Source organism: Pinus tabuliformis, chromosome 7 (assembly GCF_031772625.1).
Source record: "Pinus tabuliformis cultivar Carrire ecotype Pingquan chromosome 7, CPIR1, whole genome shotgun sequence".
Classification (NCBI taxonomy): domain Eukaryota; kingdom Viridiplantae; phylum Streptophyta; class Pinopsida; order Pinales; family Pinaceae; genus Pinus; species Pinus tabuliformis.
The window spans coordinates 2,043,843,167-2,043,870,575 of NC_142293.1; the positions used below are offsets into that span (position 1 = coordinate 2,043,843,167).

Sequence of the window (27,409 nt, forward strand, 5' to 3'; positions counted from 1 at the left end):
AGAATAATCCTGTTCACCATAGCTCGAGTGAACGGGTCAGCTTCTCTGCACTAGGCATCATGGCTGTTACATAGTAATTTGTCACTGTCTCTCTGCCAGTCTCCATACTGTGTCATGAAATCAAACTAATCATGCTCATGCTCTCTAATCTGGCCAAATGACCCACTTTGCCAAAGTTTATTCCATCATCGCGACTGTTATTACAATAACCGCGCTGACTGGCGCCTCATAGTGCAACGAATGCGCTGCCAGCGCGGAAGCACACGGGTTTTCCGCGCTGGTCGAATTTCATGAGCCAGCGCATCCTATGTTTGTATTGAGTAGCACTGACACAACCTTCTCCGTTATCCAGATGCGATGTCAGTGCTCCAGTGCAGTTATACACCCGCTCTGATCCAGTTTGGGCGAGTTTGTTCTAACAGCCAGCCTTCCAGATGACTCCAGACTTGGTTGTTGGCCTTGTGAATGTCGCCCTCCCTTCTATGGCATGTCTGTTCATCATTTGAGCCACCTTCCTTGGAGATAAGCTCATCCTCCCACCATTCATGGAGACTCCTTCTCCTATTTAAAGCCTCTACCATGGTCATGAGCAGCTAGTTTTCGACAGTGTGGAATTGATAGTGATTAGAGTGCTGCTGCTAGTAGGTAGTTGGTGTGACAAGTGTGGGATTGCTAGAGAGCTTAAGGAAGGTTGTGAAGTGTTGCTTTCTTGTGTGGACTTGTGTGAGAGAGAGACCTTGTCTTGGGAGATCTACCTCCAAGGGTGAATGCTTAAGAGACTTGCTGGCTGGACCCTCTTGAGAAGGATTCAACGTCAGAACTTTGGTTGTACCTTTCTCTGTTATTGATTAATAATAGATGACTACTATTATGGTTCCATTCTCATTTGTCTTTGTAATGGTTAATGTGAATTACGTCCTTTTTGACTGATGTATAATTGCATTTATTAGATTTCATGCTTTTGTTTGTGTTTCTCTTCGTGTGTGCAGGTATCTATCTACGGGGATCGTGGAAGATCGTGACTGGCCAAAGCGAAGGAGCAAGAACGACGTCTCTTGATCAAACAATAGCGTTGGAATCCAAGTAGGTGTTCATTGCCTATCTTTTATTTGCAATTAGGAACTTGCATAGTAGCATTGACTGATTGTTGCTAGACCCATTCTGGGCTAGTAGGGATCGCCTCTATCCGTAGAGGGGATTTACCTCTCCAACAATTTGGCGACTCCACTGGGGATCATAGCCTTTCTCCTTTTTGTTCATTCTTTCTTTGAGTTGGATTGTTTTGGTCTCTTTTGAAGCTTTGGGGATTAATTATCAGTCTTTTACGTTTCCTGGGTTGATCTGGGAAATGCCCCTGTTTGATTGAAAGATTGGCTATTTTGATTTGGGAGTTTTGATTTGCCTGTCACTATTTATGAGCTCCATCGCGGATTTAATTTTAACAGTCGCGCTGTCATCGTGCTCAACCTTTTGCAACATCCTGTTCATCGTGGAATTATGCCTAACAGTCGCGACGATCCTGGAAATTGGATCATCGCGGAAAAGACGTGTACAGTCGCGATGTCAGCGCCACTTGATAACTTTTTACCTGCGATGATCTTGGGTTGGTAGCTTAATTCCCACGATGACTCCTGAAATCGCATCATCGCGGGTTGTCTATGTAAAAATTGCGCTGACATCTCGGGTTGTCTGTGTAAAAATTGCGCTGACATTGTGATCATCTCGGGTTCTCAGTGTGTAACTTGCGCTGATTCCTGAAAAGTTGTTTTTATAACTTTATCTCCTGAATTCATCAATCTTTCTTATCCCCTGTTGTTTCTTGTCTCTCACTAGCTTGTTTTGATTACTTTTGGTTAGGGGCACTCTCTCTTTGATTTCATTCGAGTGAATATTGTGTTTTTTAGACCTTGTGACCTAGCCCTTTAGAAGTTTCATCGAGAAACCATTTGCTTGGGTTACTTGTCTATTCAAGGTTCATCCACAACCCTCTTATTGATTTTCTTGAGGCTTTTTCACTGCTTGTTGCTGGTTGATTTTTAGTGTCGATTATTGAACCACTTTTTTATGTTGATTCGATTTATTCACTACCAAGCATAGATCACAATTGTTTGGATCGATCAGTTCACACTTGCTTGTTTGTCTTCTTGAATTCAAAAAAAAAATTGCATTCATTTAGCATACGAAAGTGAAAGTGCATTTGCATTACGAATTTTCATGTTTGAGAAATTGAAAGCAAAATTTAAATCTTTCATTAGTAGTATCGATGCATCGTGAGATTAGTGTATTGATGCATTGTGTTTCTTAGTGTTTGCATTCGCTTGTCATGGTTCGAGAATGATATTTCTACCCTCCCATAGGTAGGTGTTCATCGAAGAAAAGGATACTTCATTCATTATAGCTTGCATTTAGGGAATTGTGAGAGATTACATACGGTAGGACTTGGAAATTGAAACTTAATCGAAGATCAACCATAAAATGAACTGAATGAACTTAAAAACGCATTGGAACATAACGCTCACTAATTAGAGGTCTAGGCTAGAGACGTGCTCCGGCGTCGTTAAACCTAGTCACTGTTGTTTCACATTATGGTTGGGTGATTCCTCCTTTTGTGACTTGATAGTGGTCTAGCACGGACTTCAGCTCCCACGTACCGTCGCGTATATAGGGGAGACCCCACTAGGTTATCATCCTTTATCCACAGGAAGCCGTGTCTGCCGCCTTACAAGCTGTAATGCACCAAACACAGCATTCAGGAAGATTGACTGCCATATGGGAAGTCCTTGGTTTTCATATGACTTCCAAGGTGTATATGCAGTTTTACGGATTTGTTTGGTTAACCCTTTCCTAGTCTCTCTAGAGTAGTCACTTTTGATCCTTTTCGGACTCCTTAAAAGAAAAGGTGCCAGTGAGCGTCTTGTCACTTCGTGCTCATTAAACATTCAAAGGGGACTAGAGTCATCTTTTCGTCCTTTTCTCGACTCTTAAAACATGAAAAGGTCAAGTTGTGTCCTTGCGTCTTAAAATTTATTTGGCCACGATTAACGTTACCTGGTTAGATCTTGTGTGCGTTAGCTTGAGTAGGCTTCTTTTTTTTTGCCATGGCAACTTTTCCGGGGTTCACCAACCCAAGTTCCCCTCCTGACAGGAATCCTGGTCATTTCCCTCCTCTCGGGAATGTTGGTGCTTCTTATATGGCAACGTTATCCCTTCCGGGGTTAACTGTCGGGTTGCCTGTTTGATTGTTTTCAACCTCTTTGGTCCCTGCCGTATCGGCTGCTAGTCCATCAGTCCCTCCACCTAAACAACATCATGTTGATCCTAAGGTGGATCTCTCCCCTTCGACGCCTACTTCTACGTCTTCCTCTTGTACTTCGCCTGGTGAAAGTCTCGATTCGAATAACCAGGTGGCTAAGAAGAAGAAGAAGAAGACCAAGAAGAAGAAGGCTCCCAAGGGAGAGGCTAGAAGTACAGCTCTTACTCCAAGTACACCTGAAGTCGGGCCACCTTCTGCTCCTCTGCGGAAGGTCAAGTTTCCTTGTCGATTATGCAAGGAGGACCATCTTCTTCGCGATTGTCCTGGCATTCCCAGGGTACTAGAAGTATGGACTCACGATCCGGCCCACCCCTCATCGTCCTCTGAAGCTCACGGCGATGCTACCTTATCAGTTGGGAATGGTAAGGGAAAAGGGAAGATTCAAATCCCCTGTAGACTTTGTGAAGGCAATCATCCCCTTCACCTTTGTCCACTCATGAATAAAGCCTTCGTTGTCTTGGAAGGTCTTACAACTCCTTCACCCCAACTTCCCATTGGTTATCAACGTCTCTCTGCAGCTGCAGATCGTTCCCCTGCTGAAAAAGAGATTACTTCAAATTCTTCTCTTGTCCAGGCCCCTCTTCCCGAACCCGGCTGTCCCCAGCCTGTTCCAGACCAACCATTGGTCGGAAAGAGTGTTGACTGAAGTCCGCCGCTCGCTCACTCTGTTTCAGAAAAGAATCACGCCCATGTTCTTCTCATCTCTTCAGATTCTCCTGAGTCCCGAAATGACTCTCCTAACCTAGCTGCTCTCGAAGGTTCTCCTTCGGTTCCTTTAGCACATGGGGGAAATCATATGATTCCCCCACCAAGTATTCTAGTCGCTTCCTTTGATTGGAATCGCCTGATCACCAGTCGTCTTCCATCCCATATGCCTTTCCAGATAACAGTACATGCCTGTGCTACAGCAGTACCTGGCACTGTTTTGGATGAAGGGGCGTCTGTCAGTCTTATGCCCTACACTACTTGGCAAGCTTTAAGTTCCCCGCAGCTTGGGCCAGTCACTCAGAATTTGTTGGCCTTCGACAGAGGAGCCTGTCCATCTCTAGGAGTTCTCCCGAAGTTCCTTATTACTTTGGGAGGAAAAACCGTCTATATAGACATCTTGGTTACCCAAGGTGTTTTAGACTTTAGTCTTCTCCTTGGTCATGACTATCTTTATGCCATGGGGGCCCTCGTTTCTTCGCTTTTCCATGTGGTTTGCTTTCCGCACGATGGAAGAATTGTGACTATCGATCAAGTGTCATTCGTTAGTCCCCCGATGCCTCCTGCGTCGTTGTCGTCCCCTCCTAGTTTTCATCCACCAGTTGTATCTGCCCCACCGCAGATCAACTACATGGCCACCTATCCCGTGCCTATATCCAGTGATGACGCCGTCGTGCATAGTGTCCTGGGGGCATTGGGCCCTGACTTCCAAGATGTCTCCCTTCCACCCGGGGTGGCAATCTTGGAAGCCCCGACTTTCTATTCATTATGATGAAGTTCATGCGGAGCATAGTTCACTTTCCTATGTCAAGCTCTTTAAAAAATGAAATTGGGTCTGGTCGGAGCATAGTTTCTTGTCTTGTGTCAAGCTCATTAAAAAATGAAACAAAGAGTGCCGAGGATAGTTTTGATCTTGTGGCGAGCTCGTTAAAAAACGAAACAAGGTGGTCGAGCATAGTTCCTGATCTTGTGTCAAGCTCGTTAAAAGAATGAAACAAGGGTTATGAGGATAGTTCTTTTACTATGTCAACCTCATTAAAAAATGAAACAACTCCTCCATTTCCAAATCGAGTCTTTGATTAAGATCTCGTAAAATATAAGTCGAGTCTTTCATAGATCTCGAGAGTGAACCTTCATTCCATCCACTTTGTTGAATGTAATGAAGCTTGGGGGGCATGTACCTCATTTTGCGTCATTATGCTGGGGGCATGCGAACTTATAACAAGCATAGTTTTTCGTTTCAAGCTTGTGTAAACATGAAACCGAATCCAAGCAAAGTTCTCCATGGTTCAAGCTTGTGTAAAAATGAACCCATACTTGATTTACATCTTGTGATTGCCATTTTTATCCACTGAATTTTGCTATATGAGCCTTGGTTGTTTTCATTCCATTGCTACCATCTCTTTGACCGGTCATATGCTTTCACTTGGTTGTTTTTCCTTTCCTGAGGAACCGCAGCAATGAGTGGTTTTATTAGCCTGCCTTTTGACCATTACATGTTTTGAGCAGTTCCACCATTGCCGAAACCAATTGCTACCTTTTATACCACTCGTTCCTCTAGGACGAGTCACCTTTAAGCTCTTTTATGACTCGTAAAATGTGAGAAGATTGCCGAGTATTTTTCCCTTTTTGACTCGTTAAAGAGAATAAAAATGGAGGTCTGCTTTCAGCTCTTTTTCGACCATTTAAAGACGAAAATATAGCCGAGTCTCCCTCTCAACTCGTTAAAAAAAGTGAGAGGCAGTCGCCTTTAAGCTATTTTTTCGACCTTTTAAACTAAAAAAGATTGCCGGGTTTTTGTCGTTTCGAACTCGTTATTGGCTCCAAAACAACGTACTTCTGACCACTTTTCTACTTTTTCGGGTCGAAGTCACTACTTACGAAAAGTACTCCTTGATCATACTGGTCGGGCGGTTCTTTCGAGCATTGTTTTATACTTTTTCGGGCTCGAGAGACACAACTTTACGAAAAAGGACCCCCCTGGAGTTTTCTTTTCTGTTGTCTTTTCAAACTCTCTAAACAGGAAAAGACGCCGAGTTCTTCCTTTGTCAGACTCGTTAAAACTTAATGACATTGGACTCCATCGAAATGACGCTCACAAGCACATGCTATCCCCATCAAGCTTGTTAAAAATAACTGGTGTACTCGCCAGCAATGGTGGGGAAAATGGAATCATAATCATTGTCGTGTCGGCAGTATGTCGCTCTTGAACATGGCACTCGTCTACATTCGTGTCTAGGTGGGGACATCTCATCTTGTTTTACACTAGCCTCCGTGGGTTTGGGTTATCCTATTTGGCCTCTCATCTGCTCATTGCCTTGTGTCCATGACCTCTGCTCATTTGATGTCAGATACTGCCAAGTCCACTGTCGTGCCGCCAATATGTTCAAGAGAAGTTGACCTCTGCAGAATTACAACCTCCCTCTGATACCTCACATACTTCTGATTCACCACAAAATTCTTCTTCTATCTCCTGTCAATGATGTGGGAAACACTATGGCCCACTTTTGATCAAGGTCACTTCCTGTCGACTTCAGCTCATTATCCAGGAAGCTGATCTAGAGACTCCCTTCGGTGGCTTGGAGCCTGCATGCCTCAATGGCAGGTTCTTCGTGTTCGACGCGAGGTTTTCATCATTGGCCTCCGATCGAATGATTCTGTGGGTGTTCGACACTAGCTCATTGATTCACACGCCGCGGATTGTACCTATAAGTACCTTGAGGACCATCGTCATTATTGGTGGTACCTCTCGTGTTTGTTAACAGTTTTCATTATTGGCTGGTAATCATACGATGTTCATGCATGTTCGACTATAGCTCATGTATTCACATGCTTGGACTTGTACTTTGTTCGGGTAGGGATGGAGCGCAAGACCCTGGTTTTTTGTCTGTTGCACACCAGGTTGCGATTTCGTGGATTATTATTACATGACTCATTGATGGATGGCTGCGCCCATACCTGAGTCTTTTGGGATGGTTGCGACCATACCTTATTATCATCATGGTCTCTTCAGCTAGGTGGCTGCGTCCATACCACAGACCTTCTTCATATGTCTTTTGGATGGCTGCACCCATGCCTAGACTACATGTAATAGAGATATCAGTTGTACATACGTGCAGGTTCTTCCTGGTGGTGTTCCAGTTTAGCGGGTTTTGTAAATCATTTCACCCCTCCCACTCTCTCGGGCTTCATGCTTTAGGGGGCATCTGTTACACAATAATTTGTCACTGTCTCTATACCAGTCTCCCTACTGTGTCATGAAATCAAATTAATCATGCTCATGCTCTCTAATCTGGCCAAATGACCCACTTTGCCAAAGTTTATTCCATCATCGTGACTGTTATTACAATAACCACGCTGACTGGCGCCTCATAGTGCAACGAATGCGCTGCCAACGCGGAAGCACACGGGTTTTCCGCGCTGGTCAAATTTCATGAGCTAGCGCATACTATGTTTGTATTGAGTCGCGCTGACACAACCTTCTCCGTTATCTAGATGCGATGTCAGCGCTCCAGTGCAGTTATACACCCGCGCTGATCCAGTTTGGGCGAGTTTGTTCTAACAACTAGCCTTCCAGATGACTCCAGACCTGGTTGTTGGCCTTGTGAATGTCGCCCTCCCTTCTATGGCATGTTTGTTCGTCATTTGAGCCACCTTCCTTGGAGATAAGCTCATCCTCCCACCATTCATGGAGACTCCTTCTCCTATTTAAAGCCTCTACCATGGTCATGAGCAGCTAGTTTTCGACAGTGTGGAATTGATAGTGCTTAGAGTGCTGCTGCTAGTAGGTAGTTGGTGTGACAAGTGTGGGATTGCTAGAGAGCTTAAGGAAGGTTGTGAAGTGTTGCTTTCTTGTGTGGACTTGTGTGGACTTGTGTGAGAGAGAGTCCTTGTGTTGGGAGATCTACCTCCAAGGGTGAATGCTTAAGAGACTTGCTCGCTGGACCCTCTTGAGAAGGATTCAACGTCAGAACTTTGGTTGTACCTTTCTCTGTTATTGATTAATAATAGATGACTACTATTATGGTTCCATTCTCATTTGTCTTTGTAATGGTTAATGTGAATTACGTCCTTTCTGACTGATGTATAATTGCATTTATTAGATTTCACGCTTGTGTTTGTGTTTCTTTTCATGTGTGCAGGTATCTATCTACGGGGATCGTGGAAGATCGTGATCGGCCAAAGCGAAGGAGCGAGAACGACGTCTCTTCATCAAACAATAGCGTTGGAATCTAAGTAGGTGTTCATTGCCTATCTTTTATTTGCAGTTAGGAACTTACATAGTAGCATTGACTGATTGTTGCTAGACCCATTCTGGGCTAGTAGGGATCGCCTCTATCCGTAGAGGGGATTTACCTCTCCAACAACGGCCAACCATGAGTGTGGCAGTTGACTATCTCACCACTATATTCGATTGGTGTACTCCTCTTCTGGCCAGCATGAAGAGCCAGCTCACTTCTATCAAGAGGGGTCAGAACAAAAACTTTAGATATGGGACTATTCTGTGTTCTTTCTTTTATGAGAGTGTCCCTGCACTCCGCCCTAGGGTAGCAGTTTCCATCAGCACCCCACGAGATCCACGCATGGGCCAGTGGGCTGACCTGATGAAACGTTTAGGGGGTGGGGATGTCCCACGGACTGCATTTGACGATGACTTCTTTACTTGGTGGGATCAGCAGATCATCACCATAGATGACTACCCTTATGCTGGGTTGGATTTCCGAGGAGATCCTGATCTAGCATTACCACCGACCGCAGCATGGGGTGACATTGGTAAGTATTTTTTGATTTTATGTTTTTTTTTTGGATTTTTCAAATATAATAATGAATTTTGAAAAATATTTTTGATGGGATTCAAATGACTAATATGATGATCATGTTCTAGATATTGGGTCGGTACGACCAGATGGGTTCCCGCGGCATGGACGTTGAGGCTGAGGAGCCGAAGAGGCGGCTGTGATACAGAACAACTTCTACATAACGTTCAACGACACTTGGCGAGACTGAGTCACCGAGTTTCGATGGCTGCCGTAGAGGACCTTCCTGAGGATATGCAGCGTCATGTGGTTGGCATGCCACGTGACTGGGTTTGCACTTTTCGGCGTGTGGCCAATGTGATAGTTGCCTACTTAGCTGCTCATCTTGAGCGAGGGCATTAGATATACCAGACATGATTATGGCCATTTGAGTCCCAATTTTGTATATTTTTTGGACAAACATATGTACACTTGAGATGCTTTATGATATATATATATATATATATATATCTATATATATACAGTTTGACTTTTTGATGCTTGATTTTATTGTGATGAATGATTGATGTGCCAATCTAATGCTTGATTAGTGATAGAATCAGCTAACCAATTATGAGATCTTGGAATGTGCAAATAATTAATATAAGTAAATGATCTTTGCAACAACCTCACCCTTAAATACTGGCGATATAAACATGGATCCCTTACCCGATAAATGTTATTTAATTGTGACACTATCAATTGTGAATCAAGATAAACTATCAACGAGTCAATTCCATAAGAAATTGCCTCGGATAATAAATTAATGATGACAGTATACTCAGCCATGTTATTTGAAGTGGGACCAATGCATACGCCCCTTGATACCATCAATTTACTAGTTGGATAGTAGAGTACCCAAGCTGCGGAAGCAAGATTCCGAGTGTGCCGACTAGCACCATCGGCGAACCCAAAATAGACCAAGTCATTCATCAACACCTGCCAGAGCAGACCAAAAATAGACCAAGTCATTCATCAACTCCTACTTAAGCAAAGTACTTCTTTAGGTAGAGCCCGTTTCGGGGCTCCGCCGGCTTGTTTCCCTCAAAATCGATTAACTCATACGACCCTTTTTCTAAAACTCATTTAATAATGAAAGGACCGTACCACATAGGCTTAAACTTGCCTGCCCCCAAGGTGTCCTTATCTTGGTCATATACTAAGACAAGGTCACCTTCAGAAAAGACTCGAGGACAGACAGATTTATTATACTGCATTTTAACCCTTTTCTGATGAGCCTCATTCATCGTGGCGGCATCTCGACGCTTCTCATCGAGGTGTTCCAAGTGAAGGAGGCGCTCTTCGAGACTCAAGTCTCTGGAAGGAGCTCAACAGCTAACTTAAGAGATGAAATTTCACATTCAACTGAAAAGATAGATTCCATACCATAAACCAACTGAAAAGGTGTAAAACCAGTAGTAGTCTTTACGGAGGTTCGGTATGCCCAAAGATCCGGATACAACATAACGTGCCAATTGGACCGATTTTTGTCGATTGTTCGTTGCAGGATCATATTAAGAGTTTTGTTAACTGCCTCAACCTGTCCATTGGCCTGAGGATAATAAGGAGATGAATTTTCCTGCCAGAAACCCAATTTGAGAGCCAATTCGGACATTAGTTGATTCTAGAAATGACTGCCATGATCAGTGAAAATCTCTCTCGGGATACCGAATATTGAGATAATCTGATTAAAAAGGAACAATGTTTCCGTGTCACTATTTTTTTTATAAGTAGGCATGTCCTCAGCCCACTTCGTAAAGTAGTGTACAACCACGATAATGTACCTGTGATTTGCTGCTGAAGGCGGATTACAAGTTGTAAAATCGATACCCCACTTAGTAAAGGGAACAACAGTGATAATGGTAAAAAGAGGAGCTGGATGTGCGCACATCTTCCGAGTATATATTTGACAGGGGTGACAACGTTTGATTGCTTCAACACAATCTTTAAAGAGCGAAGGCCAAAAATAGCCGGCACGCAAGATGCGTTGGGCTGTAGCAAGCCCTGATAGATGACCACCACAAGCTCCACTGTGGCAGTCATTTAGCACTAACTCTGCTTCCTCTAAGGTTAAACAACGCTGAAGGATTGAATCAACCCCTCGACGGTATAATGTATCACCAATGATAACATAATTTTTAGCAAGGTGACGTAATTTTCGACGTTCATCCTTGGAGAAAGTAGAGGGAAACTTCGAAGTCTAGAGATAGACAATGATATATCCATACCAAGGGTCGAGTAAAGAGATGAGGAATAAATGTTCGTCGGGAAAACTTTCCTCATAAACAATATCCTCTCCACAAGGCAGCTCAGAAATTAGCTCAGCGAAAAACCATGGATTTCTTAGACTTGGCAGAAAAGAACTCGAGATCAAATTCTTGCAAAATAACTATCCATCAATTATATTTTCCCCCAATCACTCGCCTACTGAGGACAAATTGAAATGGATTGACCGCCGCTAAGAAAAAAGTTTTGCGTAGCAGGATATAATGACGGAGCTGTTGGATAGCATGGACAACTGCCAAGCCAACTTCTCAACTGGAGAATAGCGAATTTCAGGACCTATTAAGCCTCGGATCAAATAATAAGTCACATGCTCTGTGAGAGCATCATCTTCGTGAATGAGAACCATACCAATGGTTGATTCTGCTGCAGCGAGATATAAAAGGAATTCCCTAACATAATTCGGTGGACTCAAAAGCGGGGCAGAGACTAATGCCTTTTTTAAAGCATCAAACGACCGCTACACAAAGTCATCCGATAAAAATGGTACTCCTTTCCGTAGCAAATGCATGAACTCTTTATTGATCTCGGCATAGTTCGCTATAAACCGTCTTAAGAAATTGGCCTTCCCTTGAAGACTTTGAAGTTGTCGAACTGAGGACGGGGGAGGCAACTGAACTATTGCCTCAACCTTGAAGGGATCAACCCTAATACCTTCATTTGACACAATGAACCCTAACAACCAACCGAACATAACCGCGAAAACGCACTTGTTGGGATTCAACCGGATTTTATAAAAACGACAACGCTCGAAAACCATTTGAAGATGACTAGGGTGATCAGTTCTCTTTCAAGAACGAGTAGCACTATTGTCCAAGTATGCTTCGATGATATGTTTGATGTCGTGGAAAGTATATGACATGGCCCACTGAAAAGTGGCTCCAACATTTTTAAGACCAAAAGGCATCTTTCTATATGCAAAGGTAACCGAGGGACATATAAAGGTTGTCTTATGTTGATATTCAGGATGGATAGAAATTTTATTATAACCAGAAAAACCATCCATGAAGGAAAAAATCTCATTACCCGCACCCTCATCGATAATCCAATCAATGAATGGCGTGGGGTAATTATCTTTCGGACAAGCCTTATTTAGGTCCCTAAAATCGATGCATACTCGGATTGTTCCTTGCCTTTTATCCACTAGGACTGGATTAGAAACCCAATCCGTAAGAGGAATAGGGTATATAAAACCCACCTTTAGCAGCTTCTCAACTTCAGCTTTAATTGCTGCTGCTTTCCTAGGGTTAACCGGTCGAAGCCTTTGACGGACTGGTTTGGCATTTTCAGACATCTTGATCTCATGTTGAACTATAGAAGGATTAATGCCAGGCATTTCTTCATAAGACCATGCAAATACATCTTGAAATTCCTTGAAAAGGTCGGTGTAAATTTGAATCTCTTCAGGGGAACATTCGATTCTGATGAAGAGGTTCTTGATCACGTTAGGGTCCCTAGAGATGTTTATAGGTATCTTTTTTGAAATCACCGACATATTACCTTCGGCACGAAAGTGTGTTGGAGCCAAAGGATTTGATACCGTACAAACATCACTAGTAAAGAGCTCAGAGAACCTAGATTCTACTTCCTGCAATGGAGGAAGAAAGTATGAACGATGGTGTAAGTCTTCCCAAGGTCGATCTATACCCATCATCGCTTCAAGGATTGCTTCTTCAGAAGGTAAAACCGAATATAAGCAGTCCAAGGAAGAGGTAGAATCAAGGCTCCAGGCCGAGGCCACATCACCATCTAACTCCTCTTCAGAAAAAGGAGTAGAGTGGTCGTCTGCAGAGTTGATGATAGATTGATATCTAAGCTCAGCTGCAGATATAGGGAATGCCAATCCATTTACTTTTCCTTCAACTAACGTGGTCGTAGGTGAAGGCAAGGTCCAAGGGCCTGAAAAATAACGAGTTCTGAAGAACTCTTCTCGAGGAGACTCCTTAGATGATGAAACGACATTGATTCCAGCGATAGGAGAGGGAAGATCAAAATTACCCATCAATGAGGAATACATTCCCACTCCTAGATTCTCAGTAGGCGGACGAGGGTTATCCACTAAGGGAATAGTAGAGTCAGAGATTGCTTGATGATCGATTGGACAATAATCCAATTGATCAACCTTAACTATTTTCCCCTCATGCGGAAAGAAAATGACATGAAACAGAGTCGAAACAATGGTGTCCATTTCATATACCTAGTTCCTTCCTAAGAGGAGATTGTAGTCTAAGAGGAGATTGTAGTCCCCAACACATATAGGAAAGGTTGGGATAATCCCATGCGGCTTATGAGAATGACCATCAAATGCAGTCAAGACGGTAGGTGAAGGAACAGCCGAAGGCGATCCAATAGCCTTCCAGCATGACATCGACAGGACGCATGTGGAAGCTCCTTCATCAATAACGGTACGAAAAATGTTAATTTTCCGGTATGTAGACTTTATTTGGAAAGCCATATGATGAGGGAGTCACTTTTTGACATTTAACACGTCGAAAGTGAGCACTAAAGAGTTAGTTGGATCAACTGCCCCAATTGCGGAAAGTAAAGCACTTCTTTGAGCCGGACACGATTGGAGAACCTCTAAAGCAGACATGGTGCATGGGCTCTGAGCCATATCCTCAACAATGGAGTAGTTCTGGGTGGCCCTACCATTAGGATTAATAGTTGTGCATTTAGCGGAACCTTTCGGTATCCGTGGTATAGTCTCGACAGGGGGTCGCTCAATATGAAGGTTGGTATTTCTGGGAGCAGTCTTGTCCTTGGAAGTTTTGGCTTCACCATAATCACGTGACCGAGTAGCCACATGGACGTTATAACCCATCATGAAAACATTTGATGATTTTTCCCCTTCCTAGTTGCCCCCCGCGTAGGTTCCAAGGTTTGAACTCACGCCAGCAAGAAGTTGCTGCCCTTGGGGAAAAGGGTTGGTTAACACAGCCTGAGAACTAGAAGTCCCTTGCTGCCCTAACAAGTGTTGAGCATCTTCAATGTTGGGGCAGAGGTGAGTTAAATGGTCTCCACTGCACAACTTGCATGGAAACTTGACTTTCTTTCTAGACTCATTTCTACCACCACTAGCATTATTGCCGGATTTATTTGCGTTAACCTTCCCATCCTGGTTATTTTTCTTACCTCATCCTTTCTTTTTCCCATTGGATTTTTGATTTCCTTTGGGGTTATCAGATTGGATGGCATTAATTGAAGAGGTTTGGGAAGCCGTAGGGTTAGACGATGTGACTTGGTTGTTAGGAGCAGTTTGCAGAGACAACTACTACACTTGGCTCAACAAGCTCACCGCATTTGCGTCTACCGACCCAATGATACCATCCGCATGGGGACCTAGCTTCGACTTGGCTATGTCAACCTTAGACCCAGGAGCATATGGCAAGTATTTTTGTAGGATCCCAGACTGAGAGTAGATCAATTCTAATTGCTGGGCCCTAAAAATGGCTTGCTCCTCAGAATAGACTCCAGACATGGAGACATCCTTAGAGATCTCGGGTTGTAAAGATTTCAAAAACCATTCGAGATAGTACTCCGGAGGGATTTCGGCTTTAATGAGCCTCTTTCTCCGTCTCCATTCCTGAATATGTTCTGAAATGTGAGTTTCCTTATCTTGACGAAAAGTGGCCAGATGTTTAGTTTCGGCATCATAACGGATAGGCAATTGGAAATGATTTAAGAAAATATTAGCTAAGTCAGCGAAAGATGTAAAGCTACCCCCTAGCAACTCTATATACCATTTGGCTGCATTACCAGTTAAGGTGTGTTGAAAAAGTCTCAACCTAATCGAGTCATCAATAAGGGAGTTCGATGAACACCACAAATGGAATGTGGTTACATGGTCGCCTGGGTCTTCACCGCTCTTCCCTTCGAATTTTGGAATGTCCAAAGGGAGTTTGGTTGGGATTGAAGGCTAGGTTGGATTGTATTTGATTCGATCATTTGTTAACTTAGTGAGATCTGGCAAGTTCAAAGTTGCCAGAAACGGAAGCCTAGGAGGACCTTGGGGATTCCACCCAGACCGGGTGGAGCTCCCAAAGTTTTGAAAAGATTGGCCTGGATTTTGGAAGGCACTAGGCTGCCCGAAGTAACCAACAGAACCGGCTGAACCAAAAGGAAAGCCTTGTGATCCAGCAAAATTTGGAGTTTGACCAACTCCGGCCGCAAAGCCTCCATAACCAGCAAAGCTTCCTCCTAAAGGATTATAAGGAGTTGATAACCCATGATACAGATTCCAAGCCGAAGCTAAGGGAGGAATACTTTGAAATGAATTAACTGTGGAGTATGGCCTATTCCCCTGTTGGCCGAAAAACGGATTCCTAGTTCCCATGCCACTAACCATAGGGTTAGTCCAACCTTGGAAAGGATTGCTGCTTCGTCTTGTAGAAGAAAAAGGCATAGGTCCTACTGTCGGGTTGGAATGTGGTATATGACCACTTCCGAAAGGAAAACCCTAGAATGAAGTCGATCCATCCATCATGGACATGGCGACACTAAACGGAACTAATGGAATACCCTGTGAATGGGTGCCAAATGGGAAGAATCCAAAACTAAAAGCATTGGTTTGGGAATTTCCACTCGTGGACGGAATGGAGGTAGACCCAACTAAAGATTTGCTAGCAAAAGACAGAAACAAAGAAGCAGAGGAGATGGAAATCGTTCCTCCCCCTTGTACTGATGTTGGAGTCTGGATAGTTGTAGCACTTGTAGTATAAGCCATGCTTCCAGTAGTGGTCATCGACAGTAAGGGTGTAATGTGACCTGGACTTGACGGTCTATGCGTCGGAGTCCCAACGTATTGTAATACTTCCAGATGGCTAGATGGTAGGGGAGAATTCGGAGCCACTAATGACTCTGAGAGTTCTTCTACCTCTATGTTATTCTTTGTTTGAAAGAGAACTCGAGAAAGAACTGGAGTGTTCCTCTCTTGTTCTGCGGAAGTGCCAGGCCTTGCTTGAACACTAATGCCCCGAGAGGAGAATCAATCCCCGATGCGTCAGCTGTCCTGGGATGAAACCCACCAGAAGTATTACCTCTGCGCCTTCTAGGAGAAGGCTCTAAACTTGGTGGTGAAAGACCACGAAGTCTTCGAGACCGTCTAGGTGATTGGTCAGCCACTTCGAATTTTTTGTTAAGATTTAACTAAAGACTCAAAAACTTGAAAGCTAGGCCAACTAAGAGCACAGAGCACACACTATAAAGTCCCTAAAGATATCAGCCAGTCAAACAACTTCCAAGTATTTCTACTCCGGGTTATTAGGACCGGACACCAAAATACAAGAAAGTGAATTAAGGGGCATTTCGAAGATAGTCTGGGATAATGACGGCCTAGTCCTATCAGCAAAGGTAACAGAGGAAGTTACACTGACCTCCTAAGAATAGCCTGCGTCGGTGCAAGCCCCCAAGCATTGCAAGGGTGCCTTCCAGTAGTACCGTTTAGAGTGATGCAACGTCGACCTCAGGTGCCACGGGATTCCCCTCCGCAGCCACCTGTGTAGATCCCTAGGAGTAGCAACTATGGATACCAACTCGTCGCAGAAGCTAGGCAGAACAGTCGTGAGGTAAGTTCGGACAAGTAGGAGATGGGGTATCTCTCTTCCTTGTCTTCACAGACCCTCGTGCTTAACTCCTAGATCCGGAGCTTTCCTGGTCTTCCTAAGACTATTGGATTTTCACTCACTATTCAGACTCCTATGTTTGACAGTTTAAATGGCCTTGGAGAGTTAACTCTCCACTCGCCTAATCCAAGGCCCTAAAATCCTAAAACTTGTTGGTGTATCTAACTTGATAATAAAAAGTTTTAGTGAATTGTAATTAGCGCTTGATTTTAAGATAGGCTGTTCTTTAAGTCATGGAATAAGAAGAAGTGAAACTAGTGGCATTTTGACGCAAAAGAAATTAATAAAAACCAAACTACATGCAAATGCACTTGTTTTCGTTTTTTGATGAAAAGAAATTTCTACAGGGTTCAGAGGAACTTCAAATAAAACAAAATTTTCTTTTCTTTTCGTTAATTCAAGCTTCACACTCACAAAAGTTAACAAAGCTATGGATGCCTAAAAATATGTACAAATCTATTCTAATGGAACAAGTATATGCCGATGTAAGACTCAAAACTACTCTTAAATCAAGAAATGAAAGTTGCTTGCTTATCAATTTTTATTTTGCCACTTAAAATGTTTAGATGGAATATGAAATGCTACCATTCATTTCGTCTAAACACTAAAAACAAGTTTCAAGACAACCAAAAAACACTTTCATTCACTAAAAGGAAACCAGCTCAAAACAAAGTTCAAGAAAGCAAAACCGAGTTTTTCAAAAAGTTTTCTTCAAAAGAAAAAACAAAAATGTCTTTTCAAAAATGCTCTCAACAAGACTGAAAATTTATGATTGAAGAATAGGCAACAACACTTTTGCAAGTTGACAACACACAATGGATGAAAACTCAACAAAAAGAAATGTGTTTAAAGATGCTCTTAACAATCAAAAGCAGCAATGAAAGCTTTGGCAACAAAGACCAAAAGATTGAAAAGATAAATTTCAAGAAAGTGTCAATCAACAACTTTCATGAAACAAAAAGTGGATGGTCACAAAAAGAGGTTTTGTTAAGCAAACAAAAAGTCACCAAAAACAAGATTTGACACAAATATTGAGATCAATCTTCCTGCCCTGATGAATCAGAGCAGCCAAGATTCCTAGCAAGAAATCTTGCGTGCTTAAGCGAAAAACGATGACGCTTGCAAAAACAAAAACAAGACCAACACTTCTTACAATCAGAGAGAATTTGGAATCAGATGCTTGTTGTAAAACTAACAACTGACACTGGAAAGTGACTGTTTAAGACTGAATCAAACCAGCAGACAAACTTTCAGAGACAAAAAGATTTAAAAAATCTTGAAAATTGCAAGATATACGCGACTGTACTGATGTACAGATTGCATGTATATGCGATTGCGCCTAAGGAAACCTGCGTATACACGGGTTAACTTAAGGAAACATGCATATATACACCTCTGTAAGCAAGAAAAACAACGTATATAAAAGATTTCAAGAAAAATTAAAAAATATACTGAAGAAACCGACCAAACTTACAATTCAAGAACAGACCACATAGCAACAGCAAGCAAACAGGTAGCTAAGCCCTGATTGGCTTGAACACATCCAAACTAGGAACAACAATGATGTTGTCCCTAGTGGAGTCGCCAATTCTGTTAAGGGAAAAGTTCCCCTAGGGTCTTGGGCTGATACCCTAGTAGACTGAAAGTTATCTATACAGAGAAACACACATTCCACACAACCATTATGCTAGCATAAGAAAATTCTATGATAAGGGGCGTACCTGAGGTCCTACGTTTGAGAAGGTCCTTTCAAGGTCCAAACCCTTCTTGGAGTTCATTTTGCTCCTTTGACATGCAAAATAACCAATTCAAGAAAGTACAACAGTATATGGACTAAACCTTATAAAGAAACCATCTTCATATTATAAAGAAAGGTGGTTAGTTATGAAATTTAAACAACCATTCACATATGAATTCTAACATGAATATCACAAACATGAAGAAGATTTATATCAGGAACAAATACATGTGTTTCTTTTATTATAGACAAATAAAGTACAGAAAAGAACAATTTCACCTGAGTCATCCTTTCGCAAGCTCCAAGTGAAGTCTTCCTCCGGATTCGTCCGGTCTCAAGCCTTTAACAAACTCCTTCCATGACTTGCTCCATGATATCACAAGTAGTAGATGGACATGAACACACAAGGAAACAAGGGTTTCCTATAAAAATTGGGGAAGTGCAGGAGGCACAAGGGTCTTCAAACCTGGTCAGGGAAATCTCAACATAATAACCTTTCTCTCTCTTCTCTCCTCCCTTAGGCCTTCCCATTGAAGCCTTTCTATACTTCTCCCAAAGTAGTTTTTTAGTTGGGAGTTGGTTGGGAACATTTGGGCCACGAGAACTAACAGGTGATCAGCAGGTAAAACCCGCGATCTCCGCCCGAAATTAAGGAGTTTTATATTTTTTTTAAGTGTTTTAATACATATATGCGGGTTGGGTATATGCCTACCCACATATACACACATTTAACTTAGGGAAAGGTCGCATATAAGGGATAAAACACTGTTTTTTAAATTTTTGGACCAGGTCTAGAAGGAGGGGTTGCCCTGGGCCATGAGTGCAGCATCACAAACCATAAGAGTGAGATTTGGAGCTATAACAAGGGTATCATCAGATTCGGGTGAGAGAGAAGGACATTCTGAAGACAACCTTTAGATGTCATTATGGAAATTTCGAGTTCCTCGTCATGCCCTTTAGGTTGACCAATGCACTAGCTACTTTTCAATCATGTATGAACCATGTGTTTTGAGGCCAACTAAGGAGGTTTGTACTAGTATTCTTTGATGACATCTTGATCTACAACAGGATATGGGAGGAGCACCTGCAGCACTTGGATACAGTCTTGCATATATTGGGGGAGCAATAGTTCTACATGGAGATGTTTAAGTCTGAGTTTGGGTTGACAGAGATGCTTTATTCGGGACACATCATCGGTGCAGATGGGGTCAAGGTGCACGAGGAGGAGATTTTGGCCATTCGAGATTGGACGAAGACCGAGGAAGTGACAACATTGAGAGGGTTTTTGGGCATTTGTACTTATTATTAGAAGTTCGTGAAGAGCTTCTCATAGTTGGCAGCACTCCTTACTGATCTGACTAAGAAAGGGGCATTTGCGTGGAGTAAGGAAGATCAGATAACATTTTATCGCCTCAAGGAAGTGATGAGTTATTTTCTGGTTCTAACACTTCCATATTTTTCTCAGCCTTTCACATTGGAGTGTGATGCATCAAGTGTAGGTATTGGGGTAGTCATGTCCCAAGATGGGCACCCAATTGATTTTGAGATTAGGAAGCTTCTACCTCATGAGATTTGTATTCAAGTTACGACAAGGAGATGTTGGCCATAATGCATGCATTGGCCACATTTAGACAGTATTTGGTGGGGAATCGATTTCGGGTGAAGACAGGCCACAACAATCTTTGCCATTTTATGGGGCATTAGGGCCTCAATGACAGACAACAGAGATGGGTAAAAAACGTGCAGGCCTATGATTTTTATATTAAGTATGTGCAAGGAAAGCACAATGTAGTGGCATATGCATTATCCAGGAGATCGGTCGGGCTTTCACTCATGAGAATCTATCGTGACTGGAAGGCCTAGTTACTGGTAGAATACTCCAAGGATCATCGGGCACGCAACTTGGAGGGTAGATATGCAGATGAGCGATACAGGGTGATGGATGAGGTCATTTATTATAAGGGACACATATTTCTGGTTTCAGAATCACAATTGAGGGGGCACGTCCTTCAAGCATCTCATGATTCTCCTTTGTCTGGGCACTAGGGATTCAGGAAGACCTATATGGCCATGAGAGAGCGCTTCACTTGAAAGGGCCTCAAGGGAGATGTACTAAGGCATGTAGATAAGTGTGAAGTTTTCCAGAGGAATAAGGGAGAGTTCACCCATCCAGAAGGATTGTTGCAGCCTCTTCCCATCCTTGAGAGGAAATGTGAGAGCATCTATATGGACATCATTATTGGACTTCCCTCAGTACAAGGGAAGGAATGTATTTTTGTAGTGGTCTATCGGTTGAACATGTTTGCACACTTCTTTTCCATACAAATGCGATCTTCAACTTCACAAGTGGCAAAGTTGTTCTTCAAGGAGGTCTTTCATTTGCATGGACTCCCGAAGACCATAGTCAGTGATTGGGATAACCGATTAATTGGAGGATGCTAGTAGGAGATCTTCAGATTGGTTAGCCCTGAGCTCACCCTGAGCACCAGCTATCATCCGCAGGCTGATGATCAGACAAAGAGGGTGAACAAGTGGTTAGAGGGCTATCTCAGGAATTATGTGACAGGGCAGCAGAGGGTTTGGATTCGATGGCTGCACTTGGGAGAGTATTCTCACAACACCACCTATGATATGTCCATTGGTATGGCTCCTTTCCATGCTTTATATGGTTATGATGCTTTATCTTTTGTTGATATTTTTTTTGGAGACAACAGGGCCCCAAAGGCCAAGGATTGGATCTTGGAGAGCCAAGATATCCTCAAGGCTCTTAAGGATAACTTACATGTAGCCCAGAAGCAGCAGAAGTTGTATGATGATCGACATCGAGTAGAGAGACATTTTGAGGAGGGTGACTTGGTCTAACTTCGATTACATCCGTATTGACAATCGAAAATCAAGCAGAAGGGGGTAGAAAAGCTACACCTGAGATTCTTTGGGCCGTATAGGGTGAGTAGAAGAGTTGGAGAGGTGGATTATGAGTTGGAGCTACCACCAGTGAGCAAGATTCATAACATCTTTCGTGTATCATGCCTCAAGAGGGTATTGGGGCAACATGTTACAACAATGATGGAGTTACCTCCACTTAATGATGAGGGGCATTTGATCTTAGAGCCAAAAGCCATATTAGAAACCAGAGAGAGGAAGCTTAGGATCAGAATAATTAAAGAACATTTGGTGCAATGGAAGAATCTACAGATGAGGATGCTACTTGGGAGGGAGAGCACATTCTGGAGCATCCAACATTGAAGTTGTTTGGGGACAAACAACATTTGGGAGGGGAGAATTATAATGTCCCTTCCTAAATAATTTTGGAACAAGATTTAGTTTTGTATTATAGGGCCAATTTTGTAGTTAGTGGAACCCATTCGATGCTATTAGGAGATTAGACTAGTAGAAGATGTTTTGTTTTAAAGTTAAATTAGACATGGAGGCCACCCTTATTATGGAATTACACACTCCTTAGTTCGATATGCATAGAGAGGGAGACAAGTTTTGCATGGCATTCGTTAAGTGGGGCCCATGATGGAGGATGAAATGGAGGGAAAGTTCCCCCACGAAAACTATATAAGGAGGGAAGCTCTCTCTTCTCAAATCATTCATGAGTGTATATTAATTTCTTTTGGTTGCTCGAGTTGCTTAGCCAAGTCAATAGATGTTCAGCACGAGTTCTTCAGGCAGAGAGCTCATCCTTTCTTTAGGGGATTTCGAGTGCCACCCTAGGAAGATTTCCTTCATTTCTTCAGGAGGATATTCTCGTTGTGGTTTCCAACAGTAGCATTTCCTTACAGGTGGTGCGTATTTCTAGAGGACGTAGGGAGAGAGGAAGTCAAGTTGTTTGTGGAGATGAATATGATATTCTTGTTGTGTTATTTTCTAGAGGAGAGCCTTAGTTGAGTTTGGGGCTGAATGGGCTTCAGGTTTGTTAGTGTGATTTTCATACTTTTTGGGCCAGCATAGAAGCTGTGTGTGGGAGCTCATCTGGTGGGGAGATTCGACCCTGTCTCAAGCACATAGAAGAGACGATGCCTCAAGCCCCTAATCCAAGTGGCTATAACAAGGAATGCCTCAACCCAATTTGGGTGGATGCCTTGTGTTATCCCTTGTTTATATCAATTTTTTTACTCAGCTCAGTTGGTCCTTTTGTTTAGCTAGGAATAGATGTTTTAGACATAAAAGCCTTCTTATTAGGGTTTCTCTAGACTTGCCTAAGTCTAAGTTATTTTCTATTTTATATTGAAAGCAACTATGTCTATTTATGGCTCATGGATTTAAAACTATGATATTTTTAAAAACATATTCCTCGTTATTTTGTTAGTGATATGAATTTTCCTGGTGGAAATTTTGATAAATAAATCTTGAACTGTCTATATTTTTCTAATATACTAAAACTTTAACTTAAAAAATAAAAAAAACACCACATATTTTCCTTTTTCAAAAACTTAACTAATCATTTTAGTGAAGCCAATTAAAACCCTAACCTCACTAATTATAATATAAAGGAACTAATTAATTTATATACATGTAAGTCCTATGTTTCTCTTACATCCTTTTTGTCTACATATATTAGATATTATTTAAATCGTTCCCATATATCAACATAGGATTTTGAATTCTCAAGATATATTTTTATAAACTAGATATGTGTTTAGCTATCAAATTTTAACTATAGATTAACGAAAACCTAATTAAATGGCTTTGCACACTTCTATTTGTCGTTATGAAATATATTAGTAAATTCTACCTTCCTTCCACTGTTAAAAAAAAAATGCACACGGTTATTCTTAGATATGGAATATATTAATAAAAATTCTTATTCTTAGTTATGGAATATATTAATAAAAATTCTAGCTTCCTTCCACTGCCAACCCAAAAAAAAACATAAAAAAATTCACACTTATGCCTCAACAATGAGCCTCCATTGTTTCTTCTTTGCGAAGTTTTACTCCACAAGTTTCTCCTTGGCGCTGTAGTTGTTCAAACGTCTTCCATGGGAAAATATATGATGCCAACTTAGTCAACTGAAATTCATCTAACAAATTTTACTGAATGATTATTGCAAGGACTTGCGGGATTGGAGGGGTCAAAGGCCTACCGTTGACATTGCTACTCACCCATCCGCACAGTTGGTGAAGGATGGCCTTCTAATAGTTAGTGTAGACCGGTTACCAGTGTAACAGTTTGAAAACAGTCCAGTAGTTTCAGTTTCTCAACTGTTAGAATTTTCTATTCATCTTAGTTGGTTAAGATTTTTGTTTAATGAAATCTCAGAATATTTTGAAAATTTAACGAATACTAGCAAACACAGTTTAAACCCATACACATAGCCATTGCACCAAAAAATTGTAATTGGCATTTGGAAAAAAAAAGAAAATCTCAAAAGTCCTGCATTCTTAGCCTCCACATCAATAAACTCTCAATGCTACATGGTCATTCCCTAAATCTAGAGCCACAGCTGCAGCCAGCCGTTGCTTTCCTTTGGAACGATTTTTTTTTCAATTATATCACAAACAACTTAACTCACAAGTTCTGAGCTCACCAGCAGCATTGATTTCAAAGTCAACTCGCATTGTACGTGCTCACCCATTTGTGTTGAAATTTGACAACGAATTTCGTAAATATGTGTAAAACTGTATTAGTCACCGTTAAGTTAAGTTTTATATCAAAAGAACGGTTATGTAAAGGAAGAGGCTTTTATAAAACTGATGAATGCCGGAACTATTGTATCATGGAGAATCATTTTTGATCAAATAAAAAATCTAAATATTTTGTTGATACACTGTCAAAATTTTACCAAGTAAAATATTATGTTTATTTATGTGATTTCTTTAGGTTTCCATTCAGTTTTAGTTCATTTCTTTCTTGTTTAAGTTAACTGCTCGAGTCAACAATTGGTATCAGAGCAATCTATTGAGTGAGAAGTGAGTGAAAAATCTGTGGCAGCATAATGGTGTTACAAATGCCAAGAGCAGTGTAGACCATATTTTTTTAAAATTGAAGAGTAATCTATTGAGTGAGCAGTGAGTTGAGAAATGTGTTCAACATAATGGTGCTACAAATGCAAAGAGAAGTGTAGATAATCATTTTTTAAAATTGAATGTTGCTGCCGTCAAGTGAAGAAGCCCCCTCTATTTTGTGAAAGGAGAGGAGCCGCTAGACGTGCAGGGCCAAGGCCTGCTGATCGGTCAACAAAGTTAATTGCCTATATGATGCAGCTGTCTTTTTTTGAAGGACACAGAAGTAAAAACAGCAGAGGGGATTTCAGCTGTTCAGGGAGAAGGGATTTCCACTATTTAGGAAGAGGGTTGCCACTTGTAAGATTTTTGAGATACACAGATCTAGATCTGCAAAACAATAAACAAGCTTGCAAGAGAAGGAAGGAAGCGAGCAAGAATTGAGAAAAGAATGAAAATTTATTCTACAATATTAGTTTTAGAATAAATACATGAAAGCAACTAAGTTAAGCTTAGTTGTACATGCAATAACTAAAGCTAACTAAAGCTAAGTGTGCTTTATCTTATGTTAATGTGTACATGTGCCACATGCAAGCAATAAGTTAAGTGGAGCTAATCTAGGTGCATGTACACCAACACTCTCAGTGCATGTACACCAACACCCCCCCTTAAGCATAACTTAGGTGAGTGTGATGCAAAATGAATGAGTCCTGGCAACACGGCCATTTTAGGTACCCATATACAATGCATAAAAAGGAGGAAAGAAGGAAAACCCAGTGGGAAGAAAACCCCCCCTCAAAATATAATGCAAAAGTAGAGAAAAGACAATTGCTAGGCAGTCGTGTCCTTCACCCCGAGACGATCTCCCAGGAATCGAAACTTCTGCTCAGTGAAAGTCTTGGTGAAGATGTCAGCAATCTGCTCAGAACTAGGACAGTATTGAAGATCGATGGTCCCATCATGAATGAGTTCTCTAATGAAGTGCATGTGGATCTCGATGTGTTTGGTACGCTACCACTGTACTCAGCTCTATGGCATGACCCTCCACGACGGCCGGTGGGCCAGGCGTTGATGATGCTGTTGCTGCCGCCCGACATTCGACATCGTAGCTTGCATGCACGCTGTAAACACTATAGAAAACGACGACAACTAGAGAGAAAATAGAGAATCGCAAGTATGATCTCTTGCCCAGAGAACCCAACAAGAAGATGTTGAGGAAGATGGAAGTGGCGGCTATCCACGGCATACCCGCCACGCCCCACTCGCGTGGCTGTTTGGCCTCGGGAACGAGTGTCGAGAAAACATAGGTGAGGGCGATTGCCGCGAGGCCGCATATAGGTAGACTCCATGGCCCCCCTTGGAACTGCCACAGAGTGGCGAATCCGATGGCGATGCCTAACAGCACCGACAGGAACCCGAGCGTCGGCCATGGATTCATCTTCTTCCCGATGACCACATAGCACTTGTAGATGAGAGCGTTGGCCACCATGTAGAACACAAAGAGTGTCCCTATGGATATCAGGTCGAGTAAAATTGACGGATCGGTAAACAGCGCTATTGCCGCAGTGCAGATTCCGAGAAAGATGGATGCGTTCAAGGGTGTGCCAGTCTTGGAATTGACTTTGGCAAACCAGTTGGGAATCACATGAGAGCGGCCAATGACACACATATAACGTGCCTGTCCCAACATCGCTACCAGTAGCGACGTTAGAATCCCCAAACTCGCACCCGCACCCACTACATTTGATACTCATCCCCACCTGGGATCGTTCTTGAAAGCCATCGAGAATGGGGCATCTATATTTATCATATCATATGGGACCAATGTGCACATCACTGTAGACATGAGACAGTAGAGAACAGTGACTATAATGACAGAACTGGAGACCCTGATTGGAATATCTATGGCGTGAAATTTAACTTCCTCAGCCATTGTCGCCACCGCATCGTACCCAATGTAGCTAAAGTAAACGTTGGCCGCAGCATTGAACACCCCATTTACCCCAAACGGTGCAAAACCCCCTGGGTTTGTCGGATTGGCGGGCTCTGTCAAGTTCTTAACGTGCCCCTTGGCAAAACCGATTATAATAATGAAGAAAATGAATCCCAGATGCAGAGCAGTCAGCACCATATTAACAACCAAGCTTTCCTTCGTGTTGTAACAGATACATATTGTAAGCACAATAATAAGGGCAACAACTATAAGATCTAGCTTGTTGAAGCCTTCCGGAAATCCGTGCACTTCGAAGCGCCATTTATCGACATTATTGGCACCAATTGCAGAGCCTAAATACGAAGTAAAGCTTCGGGCAATGGCAACATTGGAAATGACATATTCCATTATCAGATTTACGCCTGTAATAAACGCTGGGAATTCCCCGAATGTGGTGATAAGATAACTGAAAGCTCCCCCTGCAGTCGGCATGGCTACGAAAAACTCAGTGTAACAAAGGGCAGAAAGAAGAGTGGAGAAACCAGCTATGGCATAGGAAAGGATAACGCTTGGCCCCGTGAGCTTTCTGGCGGCTTTACCGGTTGTGACAAAGATGCCAGCCCCAACCATGCCTTCGATACCCAGACCTATCAGATCGAACCACCGAAAGCTCCTCTACATTTCTGCGTCGGACCAGGGTTTCACTCGCGTTAACTCCTCCTCACAACTCGACACAGCTCCCATGCGTTGAAACAACTGCCTGGGCGTTTCCAGCAATGCCATACGATATGCCCCTGGACTCGAAAACGAGCCTTCCCTCTTTTCCATTCAGACACAAATCTTGCCAGATGCAATCTTCAAATTGGTTTGCATGTCATAAATGCTCACGGAATCTGGGGTAAATTCCACTTTGCTTCCGCTGCTTGTGTGTGTCATCTGATACACTAAGAGAAGATTCACAGAAAGCCTTGGAATATGCAAGACATTTTCAAAATTTCCATCTTCAAATTGTACTCTTCCTTGTCTAGTTGCTGCAACTGCAGAATTATCCCCCATGAGAATGGGAGGA

The 27,409-nt window shown here is 42.3% G+C and overlaps 1 pseudogene; it reads right to left on the reverse strand.

The window, feature by feature from the left end:
• Positions 1 to 13: 13 nt before the first annotated feature.
• On the reverse strand, positions 14 to 27,168 carry LOC149256721 (cationic amino acid transporter 7, chloroplastic pseudogene; annotated as a pseudogene).
• Positions 27,169 to 27,409: the final 241 nt, after the last annotated feature.